This window comes from Chlamydotis macqueenii, chromosome 3 (assembly GCF_036417535.1).
Source record: "Chlamydotis macqueenii isolate bChlMac1 chromosome 3, bChlMac1.mat, whole genome shotgun sequence".
NCBI lineage: Eukaryota > Metazoa > Chordata > Aves > Otidiformes > Otididae > Chlamydotis > Chlamydotis macqueenii.
The window spans coordinates 39,377,692-39,404,308 of NC_141558.1; positions in this window are offsets into that span (position 1 = coordinate 39,377,692).

The following is a 26,617-nucleotide window of genomic DNA, read 5'->3' on the forward strand; positions in this document are numbered from 1 at the left end:
ACAACCAGCCAGCATCACGGTGGGAGTGCTGGTGCATGGAGGTCCTGCTCATCCTGCTCAAGGACTTTTGGCTCTGGCATGTTCCTGCCTGTGAAGTGATGGCAGGGCAACATGGAAAACCTGTGACAGTGCATCTAAGCTGGGTAGGGTTTACCCCACATAACTCATGGGCTACTCAGTTGTCAGTGGAAGGAGGCAGGTATTTGTAGAGGAGGGCCCCAAGCAGCAGCTCAAGCCCCTTCACAACCGTGTTGAAGTACCTAGCTCTCTGCTGTTCACAGAGGGGCTAGAGACAGTGAGACACGCGAATTTTAGACAGCCAGACTTAGGAGAAATGAATCCTGCCAGAGCGATGAAACTTTCATGTCAACCACATTGCTATTTTGGAATAAAACCTTCAGATTTCTGCGACTTTTATGCATGAGGAAGGAATGGGATTAAGAAGTTTGTGGTCCAGTTAAATAATCTGCATAATTCTCTTTGTTTTATCCCATTTCCCTCTGTTTTTTTTTGCAAGTCAGTAACAGCCATTTCCCAAATGCTTTTAGTGAGGAAGTATACTAACGCTGAACCTCATCAGCCCACCGCAAACACATTGATATTCCTGCGGCAACTTCAGAGCAACATTCCTAAAGAGAGTGAGGCTAAAACAAGTGGACACTTCTCCCAGACTAGTTTCTGCAGCAGATGATCTAGGGAGCGGTTTTGGGTTCTGACATGTGAGACCCAATACTGCTGCTTTACTGCCACATGCGTCAGCAGTGTCCCAGCTCTGCTGGGACAAGCTAAAAAAAAAAAAAAAAAATATGCAGAAGGCACCATTGTGCCTTGGATGGTGCAGTTGGGTTTTACTCTTTTACTGGGGAGGGACCTGGGTGTCCCTTCTTTGTGCCATCTGGCAGGATTTGGTCTTTCTCAAAAGAAAAAAGTATTTCATAATGGTGCTGCAAGGTGATCTGCATGATTGTTGGGGTGAATTAACTAATGTGAATACTACTGAAAAATCACAGGCAGTAGGATGTCAGCTACTTTCTGAAATGGGCCATGTGACTTCTGTATTCATGGACTTCAGCGCTTTCCCATTGCTCTGTTCATTCTGAGGAACTCAGTTATACCTCTAGTTAATTGAAGCTTTTTAGTGGCCGTTTGGAGAGGAAATATGGATCTCTTTCACCATATTCTGAGTAGCTGGAGAATGACCAGGAGAAGGAAAGGTGTTTGGAGGCTGATGAGGGTTGTCAGCCTAATACAGCAGCTTCCCGCATGTCTTACTGTCTAAAATGTGCAAGGAGTGAGGGTCCTTTGCCAAAGCACTGAGAGGCATATGGTGGGAAAAATGTCCCTAGGAAACAGTTCCAGGTCTAAGAGCACTGTGTCCCTAGTCAGAAGCCACAGGTCAGCCAGGTGCTCGGTTGATTTTATGTCAGACGTGAATCATGGTAACTTCCCATGAACTAATGTATAACTGCAGTAGCATGAAGCTCACTTTGTGGGAGATTGTGGTAGGTTTAATTGATTATCCTTAATTGTTTGATGAGCAGAACTATGAGGATAATGTCAGTTATTTTTTTTGGTACATAATATTAAATACAGAAAGTAAAAATATATGAGAAGTAAAAATATTGGACAAACCCAGAGTTGGGCAAAGCTAAAAAAAGCTGGAAGTTTATGCTTGCACAGAAAGCCTGTTGTGCCTGTCTTCTTCAAGACTTCTCTCATTGCTGGGGACAAGCGTGGCTCTACACTGGCTTGATGTATGCTGTTAGCCAAGTTAATGTGGTTTCCTCTTTTTTTAAGGAGGGTTTGTTCTCCAATGGCATACACAATCTATAAGAACCCTTGCTTTTGATTTTCTTTATGAAGAGTATGTCCAAAGCTGCAGCAGTACCAGAGACAGGGAGGTTCACTTGTAGGTCATAGGATGGTCATGAGAAAGCTGTGATAATCTCCTTACAACCCAACCAGACCATCTTACTGCTTCAGTGTCTTGGCCCTGCAAATGTGAACTTTTGGCTTTCCCTTTCCAAGACACTCACTTGTACCCTTGCTAGGATTTATGGTAGTCCTGAAAATTCCTACATGTGAAAAATTTGCTGTCTCTGGAGGGGAGGAATCTCTTGGTTTTAAGCAGGGAAGCAAGCAAGTAGACAGGAGTTCCCAGGGCTTCTCAGGCAGGAGCCATGGTGAGGGTCTGGCTCTGCTCTATCCGTGGCAGAGGGAGGGTACAAGGCAGCGAGAAACCCCCCAGAACAGCATGGCTGAAAATCAGGCTGTGTGATGCCTGTCACTGGTATAACCCTGTGTGAAAGCAGGAGACCGCTGCAGGTGCAGCAGCTGTTTCTCAAGGATATTCATCCATTTCTAGCGTGCATGGGGATGCAGTATCCCTGTATCTCAAGAAAGATGTTTGCAGATTAAAGAACTGTAAAATGGCAGGTGAATTTTGAAAAAAAAAAGATGAACAAGTAAGTCTAACGTGATAGACCACATATCAGCCTGCAACAGATACTCAGTGTAGGCAAGCCTTAGGTCAAAGATAGTCCTTCTGCGAGTAGAGAAGCGTTGCAACTAACCGAGCACCAGTGATAACAGAAGCTGAAGTTTTCACATATGGAAATCTCCAGAAATACTAAATGGGGAGCCTGAAAAAATCCATAGGAAATTCTGTAGATTTATGAATATTATTATCTGTGAGCTTTAATTACACTGACATTTAAAATTAACAGAAATGGCACTTTAATTGCACTGTAGCCACACTTTTATTGCATACATTTAAATACATTAGAAAGTAGTTAGAGCCGTCTGAGGCCAGTTCAGGCAGTTAGTCATCAAAAATGTGGAAATAAAGGAGATTAGCTGAGCTGCACCTCAGCTAGGGACAACTGGCTCTGTAGTTCTTTCTCAGTACTACAAAGCAGCAAAAAGAAGTCTTCTGCCAGCTTTTTGAAATTCTCCAAGGTGCTCCAGGGCACTGGATCCTGAAGCCTGCTTGGATGAAACTGCTTGTAGGCTTTAGATAAATTGTCTTCTCTGTGATGCTGTCTTCAAAATAGACAGTGTTCACAAGCGCAGCTTTGCTTAAACCTGTATAATTGTGTCCATTAGCGCAGGAAGAATCTCACACCAGCCTCTGAAGCATCTGAAACAGCCATCGTTGGAGCTAGTGGGCTGGATGAGATGGGTGGCACTTCAGATCCAGTGAGGATCTGGCATTGCCTATCTGCTAGGCTATGGTAGAAACCAGACTCCTGCTGCACTTTCAATTTTCAGTCGAGAATGCTGAGGTCTGATATTGCACCTCTTCCCTGCAATCTTTCTTCCTGCTCATGGAAAGTTTTTAGCAAGGAATTGAAGAAAATACGTCTCTTTGGCAAACCCTTAGAAGATATATTCTGCTGGCAGTTTTTCCTGCTGCTCCAGAAGTCTGTGTTAAAGTTTCAGCAGTAGGATTGCCCTGAATCTTCTTGGTTCAGGCGCTGAAGAACTTCATTCAGTTCTTCAGTTTTGACCTGGGCAAGTAACTCCATCTCAGTGGTCTCTACTCAACTGTGCAATATTAATGGTTGCAGAACAGAGCTCTTGGCCTCAGCTCTGCAGCTGTGAAGCCATATTAGTTCTTAAATCATAAGCATTATTTGTGATCCGGTATACTGCCAAGCTGGACTACATAAGAAGACTTCCTGGTTCAGAGCTTTCAGAAATGGAAACCACTGGTTTGTGCAGTTTCTACACTTACAGGCTAAGATTTTGAAAGTTTGAAATGGATTATAGCACACTTCTCTGGGGACCACAGCATTTTGTTCCTTGTCCCACACATCCATCTGGTGCCTTGAATGCACAAATCTTAATTCTATCCTTGTGTTTGATGACAGCACAAATGTCTCCAGTCCTTTCATTGAGTAAGCAATCATGTTGACACTGCAGATCATGGACACTGACATGCATATGATATCATATGATATTTTGCAGGTGGAAAGGTATCTGAAATAAATGCATTGCTGACCTTTTAAAAAATTGAATTGTCAATTTAATTTTAACTTGGAAAATGTTTATGTAGGACACACTCTGACTCTTTAAGAGATCCCTTACTTGAATGTTTTTTCTGCTTCATGATTCATTGCTTACTTATACCAGGCTTGTTGTTGTGCCCTGCTGCTGTTTTGCTTCAAGATCTCTTTTCAGTGGGTTAAGTCTGACTGTCACAATTTCCAAAACACTCTTCCTCATCCCACAGGTGTGACCTGCATTCTTCATTTCCAAAGATGCTTGTGATTTGCATTTTGGCATATTAAAATTCATGATTCTCAGATGAATGCAGTTTACAACATGATCTAGATCTCCTTGTATAACTGACTTGTCATTGTTTAGTATGTCACTGTTTGTATCACCTGTAAATGTTGCTGGTCATGTCTTTAGATTTTCTTCTAGATTAAAATACTAATTACTATTCTATGTTATAAAGAGATGCTATGATAATACCATAGCTCTGTTCAGTGTTCCCACTGATAATTTGGATGATGGACTAGAATTTGTATGCTTGTGCAGCTGATGTGAACCTGTGAGGGACTGCTAACATGCTGAAAGAAGGGACTGGAAATTTAAAGCAGTCTTCCCAAATGGGATGCATGGTCCGAAAATAAGAGAGGGTCAGTTTCAACAACGAAAAGTGCAAGGTGGCACACTTGGGTAGAAATAGCCATCTACAGAAATAACTAATGGCAAATACTTGGTTTTCAGCAAATCTGCAGGAAAAAAAAAAAGAGTTTTCAATGGATTGTAAGTTCAATATGAGTCAACTCTGTCTAGTTGATAAATAGAAAAGAGGTAAATGTTACAATGGGGAATATAGACAGCTGCTTATCTTGCAACATAAATGAAATATTCCTCCTGCTCTGGTCAGCACTGGGAAGGCCTTTGCTGCATCTGTAATCTCGGTTTCGGATGCTGCACTTTAAAGAAAATGTGAATCAGCTGGAGGGAATACAGAGAAGAACACCACCACTGACAACTCAGAAACATGGGCACCACAGAAGGACTAAACTGGGTCAGCAGAGTGTAAAGAATGAAGGACTGATAACAGCCTTCAAACTGTTAAAAGTGTCTCTAAAGAGAAAGAGAACAACCTCTTTGCCATGTCTGTAGGACAAGAAGTACACAGCTTAGATTGCAGCTACTGGAGGTTTGTAAATACCGGTTAAGCAAGCCACTGTGGGGCTGGTAAATGTGTCATTGACTCTTTGGGACAAGGGTGATTTGGATGACCTCTCAAGTTCCTTCTGGTTGCATTTTGCTATAGCACAACTATTGATATACACTTCCACTGTTGATCTGTTCAGCTACATTTGCTATAAAACTGAGTTTTGGAATCACAGACAAGCTTTGCTAAATGCCTTTAGAATTTGCCATTGGATTCTGGCTTTATATTTACGGTTGATTTTCAGATCCATCAGTACATTTGGTATGTGCTGACTCCACACTGAAAGCCACAGCTGAGTGAAAATGCAGTGAGTTCCTTTGTTTTTCATACACTGTCTTGAAGCACTGCCAGTGCACTTTAGATATATACATCTAATTTTTCTTGTGCTTTAGCAATGACCCATAGCTTCTACTGAGCAAGGTGCTACAAAGCCTGTAGCTCTAAACACCTTGAGTAAAACTAGTACTTTCTGAACTACTTTGTATTAGAGCTTTTTTTTTTTTTCTTTTGACTTGACTTGACTTAATTTGGTCTATTTTGAGGGCAAACTACCCAATACATGGATTTCATGGGACAGAGGCCAAGTTCACTTCTCTTTGGCACCTTCTTTCTCAAAGTAGCCATTGCATCTGACTTGCTCCTGGTACCTTGTTCTGGGGCTTATGAAATCCTGAGCACAAATTACTTCCAGTTGAAGGCAGCAGGGCACAGGGAGATGGGGAAAGTGAGATACCCCAGCTGAAGAATACACCCAGAGAGTTTCAGATCTGCGATGGCTTCTTGGGCTTTTGTGGTGGTTTAGCCCGGATCACCACACAGTTTCTTATTCACCCTCCCCTACCTAGTGGGACAGGGGAGAGAAATTGGGAAGAAAGGAAAACTCGTGGGTTGAGATAAAAACAGTTTACTGAAAATACTAAAAACTACAAAGCTAACAGGATATAAGGATATTAATATCTACAAAATATACAAAATGAACAATGTACAATTTCTCACCACCCGATGTCCGAATGACCGACGCAGCCCGTCCTGAGCAGCGATCACAGGAACAACACCGAGCAGCAAGCAAAGGGGGAGAGCAAGCTAGCAAGGTAGAGGGAACGATGCCAGCAAGCAAGCAAGAAGAAAAGAATGCCAAGGGTGCCCAAACGGATACCCGACAAGAAAAGGAATAACTGAAAATGATGCCCCCTCCCATGGGCAACCCCCACTTATATACTGAGCATGACGTTTATGGCATGGAATACTCTCTTTGGCCAGTTTGGATCAATTATTCTGTCTGTCTTTTGCCCAGCTTCCCGCATCTGCACGTTAACGAGACTTGGAAAGCCAGACAGTGTCCTTGGTCTCATTCACAACAACTCGTATCATCAGAATGTTTTTATCAACATTCTTCACACACAAAATCCAAAACACACCAGCTACTGAGAAGAAAATTAACTCCATCCCTGCTGAAACCAGGACAGTATCCACCCCTTATTCCATACCATTTACGTCATGCTTATAGATATACACACAGATATCACTATCTCAATCTATGAGCTATCCCTCCAAAGTCTGTTGAGTTAATTTAGTCCATGACTTTGGGCCCCATCTGTGATAGCAGTCTCTCAGGGCAGGAGAGATGGTACATAGTTTGAAGTTGTTACATACTGCATCTGGAACTCGTAGCTGGTACCTCTGGCGCGGCTGGTGTATCACGTCCATGGTCTGCAAGTTGAAGATGTTGATCTCGAGGAAGTTGTTGGTCACCAGTTCTGACTCCATCACTGCTGCACATCGCTCGGTTTCATCAAAGCTTGTTCTTCACTGTTGAGTGTGATTCTTGCTGCACTACCTCTGATAGAACATAAAAGAACTACAGACATGATTATATACAGTTCAAATTATTGGCTGTTTTCACCTAGAATCAAATCTCCTTGAGGTACACATCGGACTTGCCCATCCTCCCGCATCACCCACCAAGTACATCCAGGTCCTTGAGCGAAAGCAATCCCACGAATGGGTTTGCCTTTGCCCAGAGGAGGAATAACCCAGACTGTTTTCCCCAACATATTCCTTACATGCACCACAGGAACTTTATCACCATCTACAGTATGTAAAAGTTCAGATTGGGCAGGGCCAGCTCGATTGATGGATCCCCGAGTGTTGACTAACCAAGTGGCTTTTGCTAAATGTTTGTCCCAGTTTTTGAAGGTTCCACCACCCATTGCTTTCAGTGTAGTTTTCAGCAGTCCATTGTACCGTTCAATCTTTCCAGAGGCTGGTGCATGATAGGGGATGTGATATACCCACTCAATGCCATGCTCTTTGGCCCAGGTGTCTATGAGGTTGTTTCGGAAATGAGTCCCATTGTCTGACTCTATTCTGTCTGGAGTGCCATGTCGCCAGAGAACTTGCTTCTCAAGGCCCAAGATGGTGTTTCGGGCGGTGGCATGGGGTACAGAATATGTCTCTAGCCACCCAGTGGTTGCTTCTACCATTGTAAGCACATAGCGCTTGCCTTGGCGAGTTTGTGGGAGTGTGATGTAGTCAATCTGCCAGGCCTCTCCATATTTGTATTTCAGCCATCGTCCTCCATACCAAAGAGGCTTTAGCCGCTTGGCTTGCTTAATTGCAGCGCATGTCTCACAGTCGTGGATAACCTGTGCAATAGTGTCCATGGTTAAATCCACCCCTCGATCACGAGCCCATTTGTATGTTGCGTCTCTTCCTTGATGACCTGAGGTGTCATGGGCCCACCGAGCTAAAAATAGTTCACCTCTGTGTTGCCAGTCTAAGTCCACTTGGGAAACTTTAATCTTAGCAGCCTGATCCACTTGCTGGTTGTTTTGATGTTCTTCAGTGGCTCGACTCTTGGGTATGTGAGCATCTACGTGACGTACTTTTACAACAAGCTTCTCTAACCGGGCAGCAATATCTTGCCACAGTGCGGCAGCCCAGATGGGTTTGCCTCTGCGCTGCCAGTTGCTCTGTTTCCATTGCTTTAACCACCCCCACAGGGCATTTGCCACCATCCATGAGTCAGTGTAGAGATAGAGCTTTGGCCATTTTTCCCGTTCAGCAATGTCTAAAGCCAGCTGGATGGCTTTCACCTCTGCAAACTGACTTGATTCACCTTGGCCTTCAGTGGCTTCTGCCACTCGTCGTGTAGGACTCCACACAGCAGCTTTCCACTTTCGATGTTTTCCTACAATACGACAGGATCCATCAGTGAACAAAGCATATCGCCTCTCATTTTCTGGAAGGTTGTTGTATGGTGGGGCTTCTTCAGCACGTGTCACCTCTTCCTCTGCCGGCATTCCAAAATCTTTGCCTTCTGGCCAATCTGTGATTACTTCTAAGATTCCTGGGCGATTGGGGTTTCCTATTCGGGCTCGCTGTGTGATCAGTGCAACCCATTTACTCCACGTGGCATCAGTTGCATGATGTGTAGAGGGGACCTTCCCTTTGAACATCCAGCCCAGCACTGGCAATCGGGGTGCCAGGAGGAGCTGTGCTTCAGTACCAATCACTTCTGAAGCAGCTCGAACTCCTTCGTATGCTGCCAGTATCTCTTTTTCAGTTGGAGTATAGCGAGCCTCAGATCCTCTATATCCCCGGCTCCAAAAGCCTAGGGGTCGACCTCGAGTCTCTCCTGATGTTCTCTGCCAAAGACTCCAGGTAGGGCCATTCTCCCCAGCTGCGGTGTAGAGGATGTTTTTCACATCTTGTCCTGTTCGGACTGGCCCAAGGGCTACTGCATGAACAATCTCCTGTTTAATTTGTTCAAAGGCTTGTCGTTGTTCAGGGCCCCATTTAAAATCATTCTTCTTTCGAGTCACTTCATAGAGAGGGCTTACAATCATACTGTAATTTGGAATATGCATTCTCCAAAAACCCACAACACCTAAAAAGGCTTGTGTTTCCTTTTTGTTAGCTGGTGGAGCCATAGCTGTTATTTTGTTGACCACATCCATTGGAATGTGACGACGTCCATCTTGCCACTTTACTCCTAAAAACTGGATCTCTTGTGCAGGCCCCTTGACTTTGCTTTGTTTTATTGCAAAACCGGCTTTCAGAAGGATTTGGATTATTTTCTCCCCTTTCTCAAAAACTTCTTCTGCTGTGTTGCCCCATACGATGATGTCATCAATGTATTGCAGATGTTCTGGAGCTCCACCCTTTTCTAATACAGTCTGGATCAGTCCATGGCAAATGGTGGGGCTGTGTTTCCACCCCTGGGGCAGTCGATTCCAGGTGTACTGGACACCCCTCCAAGTGAAAGCAAACTGTGGCCTGCATTCTGGTGCCAGAGGAATGGAGAAGAACGCATTGGCAATATCGATGGTGGCATACCACTTGGCTGCTTTTGACTCCAGTTCATACTGAAGTTCTAGCATGTCTGGCACGGCAGCACTCATTGGTGGTGTAACCTCATTTAGGCCACGATAGTCCATTGTTAGTCTCCATTCTCCATTAGATTTTCGCACTGGCCATATGGGACTGTTAAAGGGTGAGCGGGACTTGCTGATCACTCCCTGGCTCTCCAGTCGACGAATCAGCTTGAGGATGGGGATTATGGAGTCTCGGTTGGTGCGATATTGCCGCCGGTGCACCGTGGTAGTAGCAATTGGTACCTTTTGTTCTTCAACCTTCAGCTTTCCCACAACGGAAGGGTCCTTTGAAAGTCTGGGCAAGATGGACAGCTGTTTATTTGTCTCCACGGTGGCTATACCAAAAGCCCACCGGTGCCCTTTTGGGTCTTTGAAATACCCACTCCTGAGGTAATCTATGCCAAGAATGCATGGAGCATCTGGGCCAGTCACTATGGGGTGCTTTTGCCACTCATTCCCAGTCAAACTTACTTCAGCCTCCAATACAGTCAGCTCTTGGGATCCTCCTGTCACTCCAGAAATACAAATGGGTTGTGCCCCTTTATAGCTTGATGGTATTAGAGTACACTGTGCACCAGTGTCTACTAGAGCTTTATACCTTTGTGGGTCTGATGTGCCAGGCCATTTAATCCATACAGTCCAATAAACTCTGTTGTCCCTCTCCTCCGCCTGGCTGGAGGCAGGGCCCCTCTAGTCCTGTTTGTAATATTTTCTATTCACTTTCTGTGAATATGAATCAGAAGTTCCTTCCATAGGATCAGAGGTAAGATCAGCCCTTCTACGCTGTCTGGGGAACTGCCCACTGGAGACTGGAGCAGCAAATTGCCTGGAAGAACCTCCCTTTGTGATTGTTTTACCTCGCAACTCACGTACACGTGCCTCTAGGGCCGAGGTAGGCTTTCCATCCCACTTCCTCATATCCTCTCCTTGGTCACGCAAGGTAAACCATAGGTCATCTCGTCGGGTGTACTGTCTCCCTTGAGCAGGAGGAGGATGAGGTCTTCTTCTAATAGCTGAGATATTAGTCCGTGCAGGTGGGGAGCAAGAATCTTCGAGTTTCTCACACACCTCAGATAGTTTTTCTAACAGTTTTTCAAACTGGCTTTCAGATTTCTCAGTCAGTCTTTCTATAGCTGAGACACAGGCCCGCATCGGGGAAGAGAGATTGTCTTCATATTGTCGGAGCTGGTTAGCCACTGCACGTACTGGTGGCATCTCATCATCTTTCCAACTCATTGCTGCCAATGAGTTGGCATACGATGATGGTGCACTCTGTACAAATTTCCGCCACATGGGTCGGGTACATTCAATTTCATCTGGATCTACGGATGTCCGTGGGTCATCCAGGTTATGATAAATCAGCTCCCGAACAGCTAATTCTCTCAGAAACTGGATACCTCTCTCCATGGTGGTCCACTTGCTTGGGTGGCATACAATATCTTCCTTAAAGAAATACCTGTCCCTCACACCTGACAGGAGTCGCCTCCAGAGGCTGCAGGCTGCTGACTCTCTTCCAATCGCCCTGTCAATGGCTGCTTCCCTAGACAGAGATCCCAGCTGCCTGGCTTCCCTGCCTTCTAATTCCAGGCTACTGGCCCCTCTGTCCCAGCATCGGAGCAACCAGGTGACAAGTTGCTCACCTTGATTACGGCTGAAATCTTTTCGCATATCTCGCAGCTCACTCAGGGATAGGGATCGGGTGACTACCTCCCCTTCTGTGTCTCCCTGATCATGTGATGGGCCTGGTTCATCATCATCTTTCACTATGCGAACTGATTTTTTGGTGTATTTCTTATGTACAGGGGCAACTGATACTGGTGTGGATGATTGGTTTTTCGGTTTCTCTTTGGTACTGCTTGCCGAGGTTTGAGTAGCCACAGTGTCTGGCGTGGGGGCTGAAGCAATCGCAGTGCCCGTAGCAGGGGCTGGGGTAGCTGCAGCACCTGCCGTAGCGGCTGAAGTAGCTGCAGTATTTGTAGCAGCAGTTTGAGTAGCCACAGTGTCTGTTGCAGGGATTGGAGGAGCCATAATACTTTTAAAAAACTGTTTAAACTTCATCAATATCAAGATCTGAGATAGCTGCAAGAGACTTGTCACCATGAACATGGTGGTAGGGGTATAAAAAGGGTATTCAAAATTCTCAAAAGCTGTTGAAATTAGCTTGGTGAGGTGGGGAAAGCTGTAAACAGATGTTCCACCCGCGGCCTGGCTTCCCGGAACAAAACAACAGGTATAGTTCCAAACAACACCCACAAGATGGCTCCCGAAATACCCAGGTGGAGCTGCCTCTGCCTCCTCGCTCTGCACACTGCCCGCCGCCATTGAGTACAAATATGAAAATGGTCCCGTTACCAGCAATCTCACTAAACAAATCAGTGCCGCATAGCACAGCAGAGCGATACCTTTGATCCAACACACATCATTGATAAAGCGTGCACAAACACCGACAAACAGAAAATACGGCAAGTAGGGTGCTATCCAGTACAGCTCTAAAAACAACTGCGAGAACAAATAAAACAACATTGTGCCCAGTGATGACCAAACCGGCTTAATGAACACTTGTAACAAATCTGTTTTCAACACACTGTGTTCAAACCTGTCCTTATCTCAACTCTTCGGGACTGACCGGGGCTTGAACCTTGGATCCTCAGACTAAGGTCCGATGATCTCACGACTGATCTAGTGAGGCCCCTTCGAGCCCCACGTTGGGCGCCAAAAAGACTGTGGTGGTTTAGCCCGGATCACCACACAGTTTCTTATTCACCCTCCCCTACCTAGTGGGACAGGGGAGAGAAATTGGGAAGAAAGGAAAACTCGTGGGTTGAGATAAAAACAGTTTACTGAAAATACTAAAAACTACAAAGCTAACAGGATATAAGGATATTAATATCTACAAAATATACAAAATGAACAATGTACAATTTCTCACCACCCGATGTCCGAATGACCGACGCAGCCCGTCCTGAGCAGCGATCACAGGAACAACACCGAGCAGCAAGCAAAGGGGGAGAGCAAGCTAGCAAGGTAGAGGGAACGATGCCAGCAAGCAAGCAAGAAGAAAAGAATGCCAAGGGTGCCCAAACGGATACCCGACAAGAAAAGGAATAACTGAAAATGATGCCCCCTCCCATGGGCAACCCCCACTTATATACTGAGCATGACGTTTATGGCATGGAATACTCTCTTTGGCCAGTTTGGATCAATTATTCTGTCTGTCTTTTGCCCAGCTTCCCGCATCTGCACGTTAACGAGACTTGGAAAGCCAGACAGTGTCCTTGGTCTCATTCACAACAACTCGTATCATCAGAATGTTTTTATCAACATTCTTCACACACAAAATCCAAAACACACCAGCTACTGAGAAGAAAATTAACTCCATCCCTGCTGAAACCAGGACAGCTTTCTAGAGCAGCTCATTCCCAAGGGACTCGTTTGCTCTCCACATGCCTGGCTCAGGAAGTACTGAAGCTGTATTGCCTTGGCCCCGTGCACAAAGTGCGGATGCCCACCAAACGTGACCTGCAGTCTCTGTTCCCATGGCAGTAGTTTGCCCACACACAAGCTGGATAGTGGCATGGAGTTTACTCCTGCACCGGCTTAATCAGACACTGCCATTCCTGAGGTGCAATAACATGAAGCATCAGGTGGGACGGGAATGTCTTAGGGGCCCCTGGATCAGTTTCTTACTTATTTGCTCCTCTGCCATGTTTAAGGAGTGAGTTGTTTCAGGTGTGCCTGTTAAATTGGCAGTGACTGACACTTATTGCTGGCACCCAGGGATTCCCTGTCATTCAAGAACTACTGGGACCTGTCTAAAAATTGTGCTTTTCACATACACCTCCCCATCCAATCCTTCCTTCAGCTGGTATTGTCTAATGTGATCAAAGCCTTTACCCACCACATACTCCCTCTCCACTTTGTCACTGGTGGGGTCTGATGAATCGCCCTCGTTATTATTCTGAGCCTGCGGGTCACCCAGACACAACACAGTGCCAGCACAATTGTGACAACTGAATTATAACAACTTCTCTGCTTCTTTTGCAGCACAGATACAATATTTATGGCACTATTAATGCACAGCACTGTCAGGATTTTTAAAATGAGAGTAACTCGCCTGTCCCTGTCACGCATGCATGTCCTCCATGTTTCAGAAGTGTCAGGAGAATCCTTATCAATTTTTCTCTCTTAATAGTCTTCTGTCATGAAGCCCAAGTCAAAAGTGGCAGGCTCCAGCACAGGAAAGCCTGACAGATCTTTCTGTGGAGGTAGGCAGGATAGAACTTTCAGCTGTGCTGCTTAAGCAAGTGACTTAGCCTTCAGGCCACGGGGATGTATAGGCACTTTTTTTCCCCTTTGTCTCCTGATTTTAAGCAGAACGTAAGCTCCTAAATATCTTCATGGATTTGTCCCATAACCTTACAGGGCACCTGATACTTAACAAAACCTATACGTGATGCAAAACTCACTCTGTGGAATCAGAGGGACCAAATGCCGTTGAGAGCTTTCTGCCAGGCTGGATGTCAGCTGGCCCCAGGGCCAGTCAGGGAGCTGGCATCAACACTGCAATTGTGTGCTCTGGTTACATTAGCAGAAATATGACTGATTGCCCTTGACTGTGAGTGATCTGGAGTGTATTTGTACTGCCAAGGGGTGGGAAAACACATACATTTGGCATGGATTAATATAACACCTCAACTTTAAGCTCCCACCACTTTAAAAATAGGACATAGACATTGGTAACACATAAAACTCTTTACAGTTATAAACATACGTGCAAGTTTCTCCTATAGCCAATGAAAACAAGCCAGCAAAAGGATTTTATTTAGCTAGTGTCACTTAAACTGCTTCAGAGAGCATAATAACTTCTAGCAGGGAAAACAACCCATGTGGGACACACTAAATGCACCAGTCCCTTTGGGGTCCCTCTGTAGCTAGGTGAGATCTGGTTGATGTAGATGATGGAGTCTCCACTGTGACCCACGTCACCCTAAAGTAAAAACTGAAACAGAGCACAGGATTTAGAGGTTAGAAGAGCCTGCTCTCCAGCAACTAGGAAGGAACCAAACTCACACAGTTACATCCATGCTGCTGCTGTTGAAGTTAGATGTGATGCACTTTTGCTTCTCCTTAGCCCTGGACTCATCTCACAAATACTGACAAATGAAGAGGTCATTTCTTAAACTTCTTTGCTGCTCTTTTCCTGGCATGACAGTCCCACAGCAGAGCCAGGGACACAAGCTGACTTAGGGACACAAGAGCGCTCCAGTCAGACTAAATAATTTCCCTGGCAATAGGACTGTTATTCTGGGCTACTTCTTACAGTTTGCTTAGCTACCATCACACCTGATTTTAAACAAAGGCAGTTGTTCTTGCCTGAAGTTGATGAGGGACCATAGACATGAACTGCTCTGCAGCAATATGGATGGGACCCTACACTCCACCTGGTCACCTGGTTGTGGTGATAAGGACTTGTACCTCCAGCCAAAGGCTCTCACAGTAACTCTGGGTGAAAAAAAAGACTTGGCCATTTCCCACCATCATTGCTTTTCCAATAGAAGTTTTTGTGACCAGTGATCTGCCTGTGGACTTGTAAGTCATTTAGGTACTTCTGGATTGGTCTTCCTTAGCCTTCTCCTGCAAGTTCATATGTAACTCTAGGAAAGAGCCAGGAGAAAGCTGCAGAGGAATTGGAGCCAAGGTACAACTGGCCTTCCTCATAATTTGTTGCAAGAACTTGCTTATATTTTTCTGCTTGAAAAGCTGGTTATTAAATTTCTCTTGTCTTTGCAGTGACCTGGACAGCAACCAACTCCTAAACAAATCTGGTCTCAGAGAGACCCACATGGCAATAGTGATGGACATTTCATGGCACAGCCTTTCACTAACCTCCCCAGCCCATCTCTTTTAAAATGACAAACCTGCATTTAGGAAAAGAAAATTTACTGTGGCGTTTCTGTGCAGATGGTGATAAGCGTGAGTTAGCATTTGTAAGCCTATAAGCACATATGGTTTTGTACACATCAATTAAGGCAGTTGGCTAATCACTCTAATACCATTACTGATTCATCTGTATTCCTTCAAATAGGCATTTACACTCAGCCTGCTGGTTTTTATATGTATGGACTGGATTGTGCAATTCTCCCTGTCACCGTTTGTAGTCAATAACATTTCCTTGGCACCAAAGGGACTAAAAGGGTACATTTCAGAACTGTGTGGGCAAGTTGCTTGGCCCATGCCTTATGTATAAGGCATGCACATAAAATATTTGTGCGTGTGTGGTTTCTTTTTAAAGGCTCTGCTAGTCATGCCGTAGGCTGAGTGACAACAGCACTGTGTCTGTGCACATAGGACATACATGCAGACTCATGCATGCACTCATCCTGCTGTTGGAGAGCCTGCTCTGCATGGCCAAGCATCTTGACCCTACCAGCTTCACCTCACAGCCCTGACTGGGCTCACCACTGTACCTCCACCACAGCAGCCCTGGCAAAGCAAATCTTTTCACCCGAACCCGTCCCTCCTCCATGCAGATGCAATAGATCCCCCAAAAAAGAGCTCAAATGCCCATCACCACCTCTCTGGCTCTCTGTGGCTTATCTCCAAGCCCACTGTTCTTACCTGCTTGGCCGCAGTCTCAATACAACATTGCCTCCCTGCCCATGCACAAGTCTGGGCTTGCACCGCTCCTTGTGCCATTTCAGTTCCCACTGCTGTGTGGGCCAAGCTTCTCCTGTGTCCATACAGCAACCCTGAGACCTACATCATCCAGAGATAGGACCAAGAGCTGGCAAGCAAGGCATGGTTTGGTATCTCATGATCGTAGATTTTAGCTGTGTCTTCCCCTGGGGGGCAACTGCTCTTCAGCCTCCCTGTATGCTCTTCAGCCTCCCTGTATACTCTTTAAATATGTGCAGATTTACCAGCACCCCTGGGATGGATGTATAGTTAGCTCCTTTCACAGCTGGGGAAGTTCAGCTCAGAAAATTGGGGCTGAAGTTTTTGTATGTTGGGCAAATAATTGCAAATGGCAGCTACATGCTCAAATCCATTTGATTGTCAATAGCGGTTAACAATCATGAGCCTTTGAATGCTGCCAGCTCCTTGAGATAGGTATCTTGATACATTCCAAGGTATCCGAGCCTCTGAGCTTTGGGAGGTGTTCCAGATGCAAAAGATTTTGTGAGCTGAAGCTGCTGGAAGGCTTTAGGAATAGGATTGCTTTTTCAGCACCATGATGAAATGACCTGAGTCATCTCCTGGCATAGGAGACCTGTGGGACCGGGGGGGCTGCCTGACCTGCAAGACCACCCATCAACCAGAAAAGGTCCATCCCATCTGTCCTGACTCTACAGAGTTCTCAGGGCTCATCCCTGTGCCAAAAAAAATCCATGCACAGAGTCTGGAAAACAACCATTCTTGTATCAATTCTTAAAATGGAGACATTGGGATTTTTCTGAGTTTTACCTTCAGGCTACAGATTGTTTTCACACTACATAAATACTCTTTGTTCTTTTTTCTTCCTTTCACTTTGCCAAATTTCATGTCCACTTGTAACTCCAGTGCCAGGAACAGATGCATTTCAGATAACATTTTTTTTTTTTTTTTACATCTTTACCTCTGTCTTCAAATTGTTTTTAAACCTCAATAGTACCTTTAGTCTAGGGTTTTTTTTTAAAATAAACTGTTATTCTTCAAACAATTCTTTCTGATTTTGATGCTGGTGAGCTCTCACTATCTGGGCAAAAAACTTAAGTTCTCAGAAGAAATAAAACTAGAAGGAACATAAAATTCATGAGTGATTTGCTCTCCCAGCTGTGGTCCAAGAGAAAATTTCTGTGTTAGTTCTTCACAGGAGTTTATTTATAGACTTTTGCTAGCGACAGTGTTAAAGCTGCTGTGAAGAGGTTGTAGGATGGTATTTTTAGCATCTTACCTAGAACCTGGCCATGTGATTTCCCCATAATCCCCTAATAACTGCATAATGGAAACTGGATTTTAGCTATAGCAAAGTGAGGATGAAACTGACAGGCCTACAAATGCCCTGCAGGGAGCTCTGCTTTTGGGTGGTTCTGGATGAATTTACTTGTAATCGAGCTCTCCTAGAGCACCAGTAGTGGAATGGATGAACTCCTAGCTCTCCTCATCTCCACCAATACTCCGTTGTTAGTTAACCATTCCATTAACTAGACTTTTGTCAGCCTAGAAGGACCTGGGCCCTGTTAATGCTGCACATTCCCAGTTCCTGCTGACATTAATTGAAACTGGAGGCGCAGAGTGCTCTGGAGGCAGGGTCCAGTGAAAAACTGGGACAGCTTCCCATCCTCACATTTGTCATAAGATGGAGACCTGCTCTGGGTACAAATTAGACCTTGCTAGGGTTTTCCTATGACATTTTTCAAATAAAATGAAGGGGAGATGGGCAACACTGTTCAGCAGAAAATGCTTGTGTTTTTGAGAAAAAACTTGAAATACTTCAGATCTGAGGTGCTAGCTAGTGAGCAAGGTAGCTTAGATGTGTTTCACTCCCACTTTGGCTCTGTGGTGTGACTGTGTTTGCTGGAATGGATCATCGTCTCTCCGTGGGGGTATCAAGGGGGTTACCTGGCTGCAGCACCTGGTTTTCTGGCTGGTGGCTTCGCTGGTACTGAAGCACAGAAACATGAGGAAACCGGGCTGCGTACAATACCGTAACAGCATTTCTGAATCAAAATACCTCAGTTGTCATCTGAAAGAATAGTGTACTTGTTCATAAGTTTTTGCAACACTAAATTAAAATCTCTGTGGAAATCAGACACTGGCAAATATTTAATAGAAATTTAATTCAAACATTTTTTCATCAGAAAATTGATTTCATTTCAGCCCAGAGCAAACATTGCTATCTTGATTAAATGAGGCAGAGAGAATATTTGCTGGTTGCTTGCCTCTCACTGGTCCCTCATTTATTTGGCTGTGTGCTTACGGAGAGCGGGGACTTCTTGCATTATGTCTTTGCAGCTTGAGATCACCCTGCTACTTCATGACACAGGGCTGAGCCCAGCTGAGCCCATTTATAATCTATTTTCTCCAAGACCTCCAAGTCTCATACTCCTCACTGGAGTGTTTTTGAACGAGACATTTAGAAATCACAGCCTTGACAGCTCTCCAAGGCCACCATCTCCTGGTTTCCCCTCATGTAAGCATAGCGACCAAAACACTGTGCATGTCATCTGAGGTAAATGTCTGAGCCTTCTCTCTCACCAAGCAGAAATGGGCACCTCTTGCAGAGCTGGTTCTCTCATCTCTTTTAGGAGGGGATAATTGGAAGGACCCCTCTCTCTTCATTGCCAAGAGGCAGAGACTGACTTGTAGATGAGAGTGATGTCAGGTGAGACATCAGAGAGATGTCAGGTATTTTATTTTCCCTGTGGACCCTCGCTGACTTCTTAGACCCAAAGGCTAGTTGTATCACCATGGGCTGGAGTGCATTTTTGTAGACAGATGAAAGGGATCCAAGAAATGCAAATGTATTATTAGCAGTAATAACTTGTCTTTCCTCACCCCCTTAAAACTGCATCATCATCAGTGGGTGCTGGTTCATTAGCCACATTTTTGGCATTACCAGATACTGAGCGTTTCCATCGTGAATTGGAACATTTTTCTTGACAGAGTAATTTGTACAGAGCACTCACAGAAAAAGCATTTGCTTGCTTGAAACTGAGTCTCACCCATGCTTTACTTTGAGCAAAATTAGTCTGGAGGGGAAATCCTGCAGTCAAGGAATAGAGAGCAAGCGGGTATGTGACCCCTCTTGCAGTTTCATTTTTAAAGATAAGGCCCTGTGCATCTCATATAGTTATGAAATCTTATTGGCGTGCTGTTGGGGTCCAGTCAGTCCCTAGGGTGCCCCTTGTTATCAGGCTCATTGCAGCAACATTTTTCCACTGCCATCCGTCCCATGGCATCGTGGGACAGGGGCAGGCGAGCCATGACTAGAGGCTGGTGAAGGGTTGCTCTTCGGCCTGGGGCTTCTCCCCAACATCTATACTGCCAGCAGGAAGGTCCACACTCCATCCTCATCCTCCCTGGGGCCAGGCCAATCTGTGAGGAAACATGGCACCCAACACTTTCCCTCTCTCTTGTTGAATTTCCAGCCGTAATTTCTCATATACAGCAGCTCTGCTCTTCTGAAATCCAGGCTTGCTCCAAAACAGCCATGAATTTTCATGAAAAGCCTTCAGAGATATGCTGTATAATGATGTGATTTCATGGCAAATGTATATTTCATGTTAGGGTTGCTGCACCTCAAGTTTCCACACAAAACCCGTGAGCTTTGTTCTCATGGTTACCAACATGTCCACCAAATCCCTCAATAAGGTGCATTACGGTGGTGCCTACTGGAAATACTATACCTAAACTTTAGGAGACCAGGCCATTGTCATGTTCTGTTTTCACTGACTTTCTCACTCTCCTCATGGGAAAAAACCAATTTCTTCTGAGCTGAAACCTGGCTCAGAGGATTTCTCACAGAGACTGAATTCGATAATATAAACTGCAGACTTTTTTTTTGACTTAGAGAAACACAAAATAAAACAGAGCTTGGCAGTTTGGATTTCTTGGGGGATGTTATTATACACTCACAATGCTTTTGTCTTAGAAAATTACTTCTTTTGAAGCAATGGATCATTGAGGTATATCTTCTTTTATTAGGGAAAGAATCAAAGACGTTAATGAGAATACAAAGATAAATAGATTATATTTTAATTACTTTTCTTTTCCTTTAGAAAACAGAATTGTTCTGGAAAACAAAAGCTATGCTTGTGTATTTTGCTGAATTTAAGTCGTGGAAAGTACACTTTCTGATGACTCTAGTCTGCCATTAAACCATAAATAATTTTGTCTAAAAAGCTCATGCGTTCTGATTAAAAATACACGTTTTAAATCCTTATAAGAAAGATCAGTCATACAGTGATGTGATTTTACTTGTAGAGATCCCATTTAGTATAATGTCTGATGAAAGAAATTCAGTTTAACATTTTGAATGACTTTGGGAGCCTGAAAAGATGTTATGACATTGATTCCTTTAGGTGTTGTCATCTTCAGACTCTTTCATATCCCATCTCAGCTGCCCCATCTCTCTGTAACAGGTGCTGATAAGAAATATTCCTGCTTTCCTTCATACTCTTTGTTGGCATTTTAAACATTTATTGAACTTTAAGAAGCTCTTGCTTCTGTTTATCTTCATGTTTTGTCCAGCTTTGCTTATAACTCATCCACTTCTCTGTCTCCCCTGTTGAGCCTGAGGGCCACGTATCTTTGGTAGAGAGAGAGCACGTAACTGCAAGGAGAACAGGGGTACAAAGGAAGAAATTGGCTTTCAAGAAAGCCTTGCACTTCTTCTCCAGGTAATTACACCCCTCGTTGCTTGTGGGTTTTGCAGCTTGACATTTTAATAGGTCTCTGTTCACATTTTTTTCTCCGTACCAGGTTTACAACAGGTTATGCCAGTAGAGCAAATGCTGCTTGATACGGAGTAGCCCCTCTTCTAGGCTTTGCTAGAAATGGATGCTGTTGCAGCCACGAATCAAACAGATCTTCTGTTTACCAAGAGGGTTTTTTCATAGGTGTAGTCTCACAGGAACTGCGGTGCTGTCTGCTGAAAGCCTCCAATTTTGTGTGAAAAATTTCTACTTACCAAAAGCATCAGCAGTACCTTTAACAGCTAAATAAATGGACTGTAAGGTCCAAATTCTCTTGATAATATGCGCTGATTTGTACTAGCTGAACACCTATCTCTTCAGCGACGTAGCACAAGGGTACTGGACAGCCTCACTGTCCCTGAGCAATGAGAAACAGATCATTGCTGCATCCTCCCTGTGCCCCTGAAGCTGTTCCCTGTGGTTTCAGCGGCTGTGAAAGTGGCCTCTCAAGTGAGGTTGTCTCCCTTCGTATAGCTACAGTGCTAGAGCAGTAATTTTTAGCCCATAGTCAGAGATTCCTGGGAGGCTGTGGAGTACTTCAAGGGCTAGGTTAAAACTAAACAAGAGAACTACCACTAGCAGTTGGCTCACATCTATCTTCTGGGCTTATACATCTTCTTGGAAATCAAATAGGGGTCTGCGATGAATAAAACCACAGGTTGAAATCCACTCCCCTGCAGCTATCTGGCATAATCCACCTCTCTTTCTTTTTATTTTTACTTTTTTTTTTAAATGTTTCCGGCTTTCTGGTATGTTAGTAACATATTTCCTCCGTTGTGCATGGGTGAAAAGTGAACCATGGCAGCAGGGAAAATGAAATCCACCAAGTAGTTTTGGGCTCTGTCAGGTGGAAACAGAAGGGCTAGGCACTTTCCAAGGGCTGGCAGCACTGCCCAGCTCCCTCCCTTCGCAGGATGGGATGTCACTGACTGGCTGCTTTAAGGAAGCACTTGCTCTCGTTTATTCTGAATTTACAAGTCCTGAAGTGCCACTGAATGACTTGCAATTTGAAGCGCGAGTCCAGAATTGGTCTGCTCAAACCCTTGAGCACCCGGCAGGGAGGAATGCCAGTGACTCCTGCCCAGCGGTGCCCACAGCGGTGCTCCATAGGGTGGCTTCTCCCACATGCCAGCGGTGGTCACACTTTCCCTGGGGAGGGCAGGTAGCAGAGGTAGGAGCAGGTAGGAGGAGCTCTGCATGGGCAGTGGGAAGACACTTTCACATTTAGGCTGTTCAAGGAAAAAGAGCATCAGCCCTTTGATTCCTGCCCCAGGTGCCTGACTCTCCTCCATCCAAGGAAGCTGTGGCTGTTTAGATTTTGGAACTGGCTTCTTCCCCTCGACCTCCTTGTTCCCCTCCTGGTTTCCTACAGACTGCCCCAAGGCACCCTGGTCTTAAAAGAGCAGGGACACGGAGCAGAACTTTCTGATCACATTTGTAGCTATTTCCTTCAAATACTCTGAGCACTGAATAGCATATTGCTCCTGCAGATGGGGGACAAATGGTACTGCTGAAAGTATCACTGACGTCGCTGCTGAATTTGGCCCAGAGACTTCCAAGAAAATTTTGTCTGCCTACTCCAAGCTACATTTAGCACAAGCCAGTCATTTGTGACTGTAACTTATAAATACTCTTTAACGATTGGCATATACAATGGGAAATATAATACATCTTATCTAAGGGCCAAGTGTTCATTGTGTATTACAGTCATTATTCATTTCCATTGTAGTTACTAATGGGGCTTTAACACTTGCTGTACCATTAGCCCAGCTAAGGGTCCCAGATTTCCTTGGCATAGCTATCATCTGTTTTATCTGATATGCGATTCCTGGCTGGTAGGTGCACAAAGGGGAACTGGGCATCACAAAATGAAATTCACATTTATTAGTATGTCCCGCAGTTCATTGTAATGTCATAGTTCATTCATTTTTCTTCTGTTTTCTTCATTGAGTTCCTTGTAGCCAGATGAGGATCATTAGCTTCTGAAATGAAACATTTTAATTAAGCTGATCTGTGCTGCGCCTTCTAACTCTTCAGATAGCATTGCCAAATTAGGAAGGCACAATTGCCTCTGTGTTTGTGTTTAATAAATATTTCAACGCTGCCTGATAAGGCTGACACTACCACATTAAGGACACTCGGAGCAGTGTCCTACTGACTCACGGTTCTGTCTCTTTCCTTCAGAAGGTGGCGTGTGAGACTGAGTCACACCACTCAAGCTGTGTATACATGAGGTTGAGCAGGGAGACTGTCAGCATGACGGGCATGTCCCTTGTTAATCTGACGGAGTGAAGAAGTGAGTGATAATTAATAATCTTCATTCACTGCCTCCAAAACCAGCCAGTTGTATCCTGCCCATGAAAGGAGAATCGCTGTGAGTTTAGCTCCTCTTTTCCTCTCTGAAAGTTCAAAATATAAAGGAATGAATGCAATGGGAAACAGGACAGCTACAAATTGATATATGTTTTCCAATGGCTGAACTGGTGTTAGCAGCTCCTACCTACTTTACTCCTAGCCAGGGGCTCATGAGAGCTCATTGCCTCCTGAGAGCTCGTTGCCTCCTGAGATCTGCTCCATTGTTTGCCTGTGGGACCATGTGTGGAACAGGCACAGAGATGGATTTGCCTTAAAAAAAGCCAAAACAAAAGAGCAGAGGACTGTTCTCCTTCTTGGTAGGCTTGCAAATAACTGCTGCAGAAGACATGTGAGAGTGCAGCAGACTTGGGATGGAGTGGTTGAGTTGAACTTGAAGTGGTGTTCCCCAGGGGTCGGTGCTGGGGCCTTGTCCTCTTCAATATCTTTATTGATGATCTGGATGAGGGCATTGAGTGCACCCTCAGTAAGTTCGCAGATGACACCAAATTGGCTGGGAGTGTGGATCTGCCTGGGGGTAGCGAGGCCCTCCAGAGGGATCTGGACAGGCTGGAGAGCTGGGCTGAAGCCAATGGGATGAGGTTCAACAAGACCAAATGCCGAGTCCTGCACTTCGGCCACAACAACCCCAGGCAGCGCTATAGGCTTGGGGTGGAGTGGCTGGAGGACTGTGTGGAGGAAACAGAGCTGGGGGTACTGATTGATGCTCGGCTGAGCATGAGCTGACAGTGTGCCCGGGTGGCCAAGAAGGCCAACGGCATCCTGGCTTGCATCAAAAACAGTGTTACTAGCAGGAACAGGGAGGTAATTGTCCCCCTGTACTCGGCACTGGTGAGGCCGCACCTCGAGTACTGTGTTCAGTTTTGGGCCCCTCACTACAAGAAAGACATTGAGGCCCTGGAACGCGTTCAGAGGAGGGCTACGAAGCTGGTGAGGGGTCTGGAGCACAGGCCTTATGAGGAGCGGCTGAGGGAGCTGGGATTGTTCAGTCTGGAGAAGAGGAGGCTCAGGGGAGACCTTATAGCTCTCTATAACTTCCTGAAGGGAGGTTGTAGTGAGCTAGGGGTCGGCCTTTTCTCTCGTGTAGACAGTGATAGAACTAGAGGCAATGGTTTCAAGCTGCGCCAGGGGAGATTCAGGCTGGACATTAGGAAATATTACTTCTCGGAAAGGGTAGTCAGGCACTGGAATGCACTGCCCAGGGAGGTGGTGGAGTCACCGACCATGGGGGTGTTCAAGAAACGTTTGGATGTTGTGTTGAGGGATATGATTTAGCTGAGAAGTATTGGTGATGGTTGGACTGGATGATCTTTTAGGTCTTTTCCAATCTTGATAATAATAATAATAATAATAATAGAAATGCTTGCAGGTTGTTGCAACCATGCTCGAAGGCAGAATTCCTTGATTCCCCGGGTGTGCAGTACCATTTACAGCTGGCGCACAGCATCTTTAACTCATTTTGTACAGTGGCAAAGGGCTAGGGGAAGTGTACAATGATGGGGGCCAAGCCTTCACTTCCAAACATAGTGCACAGTTAGGGCTTGTTCGAATCAGGGGTGGCAACCAAGTTAGAAACAGATCATGGCCAGGACATGAGTGGGCCCAAACAGCAATAGGCACAAGCCTGAAGACAATAATGAAAGATCAAAGTGTTTTCAAGTCCAAGTGCAGACATGACTGATGTCTCCTATCTACTGGGTCCAGGCCAGTCATTCATCTTTTGTATGGCCCTGGGATCTTTCTTCAGCTGCATCCCTGAAGCGTCCATACATCTTGAGAAAAGCACAGACAAAACTTTGGTAGAGTACCTTGCTGAGCCCAGACAACAGGAGTCACGCTCAGGGACTTGATGTAGCTCCCAGCTGTGCAACAGGAAGCCTCTCGCTGCTGTAAGCCCAGGGAAAGGCAGAAGGAGCGAGTGATGGTGGTGCAGCTGCACTAAGATGAGCTACCATCGTACACCCTTGTGGAAAGAGCTCAAGAGTACACCATACTTATGGAAAGAATTCAAGAGTCAACATGCTGAATTTTACCCATTCTGTCAGTACTAGTGTTTCCCAAGTGTTGCCATTGTGCCTTAAGAGGTACAGACCATGGAGTCAGGTCCTATGTCTTCCCCAGAGACCTCACATCCTTACGCCATCATGCCCCCATGGAAGTCAATGAACCATTTATAACGGTGTTCAGACGGATTAGAATTAGGGACATACACTCATAGGACAGAAAGTGACTTCATAAACTATCAAATCCAGTCATCTGCAATCACAAGTAACTACATCTCTTAAGTGATGTCAGACTCCACCCTGAAATCGAACACGTTTCTTTGCCATCTGTTCCAGAATCCAGAACCAGTTTAATTAGAAGAGAAAGTCTCTAGCTACTCAATGATCATTTTGTACCTTTACTTAATCATCTTTGCAGTATTCCAAACAGACTGGAAGCTCAGGTATCTTGCTACTGACATTTCACTCTGTACTTATTTGCGGTGCAATAATGCAGGCACGGTTTCTCATCAGCACTTGCAGAAACGGAGACCTGATTAACCTCACTTGAAAGTCAGGCCCTGAGGTCCTAATCCGCAAGCTGGCATGTACCACGGAGGGAAGCTTGTTTACCAGCTCTCTTGAAATGCCTCTTCACATTGACACTCGCTTAGTATCTTTGTCACCCTGGCTCTGATTTTTTCTTTCCTCTCTCCAGTGAATCATTTATGCACTTTGCTGCTATCAAAGAAAAGTCTTCATTTGCAACACACTGTCAGGAGAAATTCCTTTAAAAAATCTTACTTAGGCAAGCCTTTCAAATGAAAGCAAAAATACCTAGCATCACTCCTGCTTTTCAAGTTTATAAAAAAGAAAGACCTTTTTACGTAATTTTGTCCATTTTTCTGCTGCCATAGGACTTTATATTTATTAGCATTTTCTCCAGGGTCAATTCAATAGTTTTTCATTATGATATTTCCAACACTTTCCTCTGGTGGGAAAATTACTCCACAGGCTGTGGTGATCTGCTTTTCTCTGTGTAGAGTAGTTGACAGTTATGATGTCTCCTTCCTAGGTAGTATCTATTGCATACTTTGTTTCTCTTCAGTCTTTGTCATCTAGCAACTCCCTATATCACTTCACTAACCTTCCCACTGGAGTCAGTACGTGCTACGCATAGGCTGTCATAACCATACCTAAGCTTGGGAAGTAACAAAATTGGCCTGGTTTTAT